The following is a 3034-nucleotide window of genomic DNA, read 5'->3' as shown; positions in this document are numbered from 1 at the left end:
CATTACAACCCAACAAAAAGACGGATTATAATAGAACAGAACAAAGGATGTCGAGCCAAAAGCACCTTCATTTCTACATAATGGAAGGTGGTGGGTTTTGACATCCACAGCCGATCATGTCCTTCAAGTCGCACGTTGCTTTCTACCACATCGTTTCAAACGAAGTTTTACCATAACATTCCTCTAGTTTGGAACATTGATTCAATTATGGAATCATGAATAGTCATTGGTTCAGTCGATACATAGTAATCTATCTATACTTTTTCCTTCTATATGAAATCAATTTCCTTCTATATGAATCTATATGAAATAAATAGATAATTTAGGAAGAAAAAGCCTCAATAAGAATTCAAATTAACCCATATTGTATGAATACAATATATTTTTATTTTTTTATACTTTTATTAATATTAAGCTTTTCTATTCTAATTAATAAGAAATTAATAATATAATTAATAATAATAATATTACGAATATTATAAATAACACAAATAAACTAATCTTTTTGAATCTGCCTTGCATCTTCAAATAACTCGATAGATCAAATAACTCGATAGAATAGATTCGCCAATCTCACAGTTCTTCGAGTGCCAATCTTAAGAAATCATTAAAAATCAAAAGCAAGAATCACATTTTCTCCAATATTTGACTCTTAGAAAGAAGGTTGTTAAAAAAAAAAGAGCAATTTAGATTCGGATATCGTTATTCTGATATATAAAAAGAGTAGGCTCTGGGACGAAAGGATTCGAACCTTCGAATAGCGGGACCAAAACCCGTTGCCTTACCACTCGGCCACGCCCCATTTAGATTTCTATTTGAAACTACTAAACACTAATATGGGTATTCCCTGTTCGTCAATTCCAGTTCCAAATAACTATGGAATAGATTAGATTCTTGCTAGGATTTTGGCACGTATGGATAGAGAATTAAACCGAATTTATTGATCATTACATATAATTCAATTAAGATATTGTATGAAAGTATGATTTCTTCTATTCTCTTGTAAGAATTGAAGGCTTTTTGATTGGGTGAGTTCAAAGAAGTATTGTTTAGTCTGCCTTATTTTCCTTTCTTCATTTTTTTCCTTATATCAAAAAACATATTAATAACTCAATCAAAATTATCTCCAAGAACAAAATTTTGTTATGCTTAATCTTAATATCTTTAATTTGATCTGTATCTGTTTGAATTCTGCCCTTTTTTCGAGTAGTTTTTTATTCGCCAAATTGCCCGAGGCCTATGCTTTTTTGAATCCAATCGTAGATTTTATGCCAGTAATACCTGTTCTCTTTTTTCTCTTAGCCTTTGTTTGGCAAGCTGCTGTAAGTTTTCGATGAGATCCTTAATACTGTCCTAGAAAAATTCATGATTTATTCAAGAAAAAAAAATTGTAACAATTGAAAAGATTAGATAAGTCTTACACTATGAACACTATGAACGAACCGAACCCTCAATTCAAAGATTGAAATTCTTGGATAGCCATGATAAAGCTGGATCATCCCATTTCCTCATTCTGACCCTTTTTCGCCGAAGAACCCTATTTGGATTAAAGTCCGCCACAATATATAATTGTTGGTATAAAAGAATTTTTTTTTGTAATGAAAAACTCAACTCTTATTATAAATGAATTTCTGAAAATTCTTTTCGATTTCTAGAAATTCTAGAAATCACTTTATTTCTTGGTGTCAAAATAGGCTATGTAGTATAAAAACGAGGAATCTATTTTCGTATAAAAATAGAAAAATAAAAATTGCGTATAATTGCGTATATATATAAATAGAAAAATAAAAATTGCGTATAATTGCGTATATAAATAGAAAAATAAAAACGAAGAATCCATTCTCTTCTTTTTACAAAAAAATTCTATGGGAGGTTGTACAATGCGTAATCTTAAATTCGTTGTTTACACCGCAACGATATTCTTTGTTTCTCTCTTCATCTTCGGACTCCTATCTAATGATCCGGGACGTAATCCTGGTAATCCTGGACGGGAAGAATAAAAAAGGGAGAGTTCCTTGCTTCATTTTTATAAATGGTATTAGGATTTGATCTATTCCACTGTCAAAAACCGAAATGGAAAGAGAGGGATTCGAACCCTCGGTACGAATAACTCGCACAACGGATTAGCAATCCGACGCTTTAGTCCACTCAGCCATCTCTCCTAATTTAGAAAAGATAATTACTATGTTACAGTTACAGCACGCAAAAAGAAATGCTTGAAAAAAGCCCTCTTTCCTTTGTTATATAGACCTTTGTTATTTTGTTATATAGATTTTTATTTATTTATATTTTTATTTATTTATATTAATATATTAATTATATTAATTTTTATTTATTTATATTAATATTAGAGTATTATTAATCTTATTAGGGTATTATTAATCTATATATCTATAGATTCTTAATTTTATTATATAGAATATAAATATATACAACTTTTATCAGTAATTCCATTTCATTTTGATTTCGCTCAAAAGGGACTTTTTTATTTCCAATTTCCACGGACCGGCCGGGTACTGACCCGGCCGGGCTCATTTTTTTATTTTCAACTCAAATAAATAATTTTTTCTATGATTCTGCGATCTGACTTGTTGTAACAAAAAAATCTTGTTATTGGATTGAATCAACAATCAGAAGCAGAAGAAGTACTATTTCCGTTCCTATGATATAGAATCCAAATATCATTTCGATTCTTTCTTTTCTTCCTCTTTCTTTTTATTTACATTTATTTTACTAGAATAACTAGAATAAATAATAAAAAAAACTATGGATTTTTGCACAATCCATTTTTATGTTATGACTAAGTTCTTTTGTCGAACCCTATCTATCAAAACTCCTATAACAAAGGAAAGAAGTTTTTATTTAGTTATTTTTATTTAGTTATTTAAATGAAATAACTACTCTTTTCCTAATTTTATCAAGTCTTCTGACAAAAGGCGGCAAGGCTCTAATTTTCAGGATTTTTTATCCCCCTATCTTGTGATCCTATCTTGATTACGCCCAATTCCCCTGTTCGACAAAGGGTCTCTTTATA

At 29.9% G+C, this 3034-nt stretch overlaps 1 non-coding gene across 1 annotated transcript; it reads right to left on the bottom strand.

Annotated features, from left to right (window-relative positions):
* Window positions 1-2074: 2074 nt before the first annotated feature.
* On the bottom strand, window positions 2075-2162 carry TRNAS-GCU (transfer RNA serine (anticodon GCU)). Its single transcript has one exon. It is a non-coding gene; the product is annotated as a tRNA-Ser (tRNA).
* Window positions 2163-3034: the final 872 nt, after the last annotated feature.

The sequence above is a fragment of the Durio zibethinus genome, unplaced genomic scaffold (genome assembly GCF_047325235.1).
Source record: "Durio zibethinus cultivar Kanyao isolate XHJ-2024 unplaced genomic scaffold, ASM4732523v1 HiC_scaffold_182, whole genome shotgun sequence".
Lineage (NCBI taxonomy): Eukaryota > Viridiplantae > Streptophyta > Magnoliopsida > Malvales > Malvaceae > Durio > Durio zibethinus.
The sequence above is the reverse complement of the archived record's forward strand: the minus strand, read 5'-3'. Positions and strand labels throughout refer to the sequence as shown.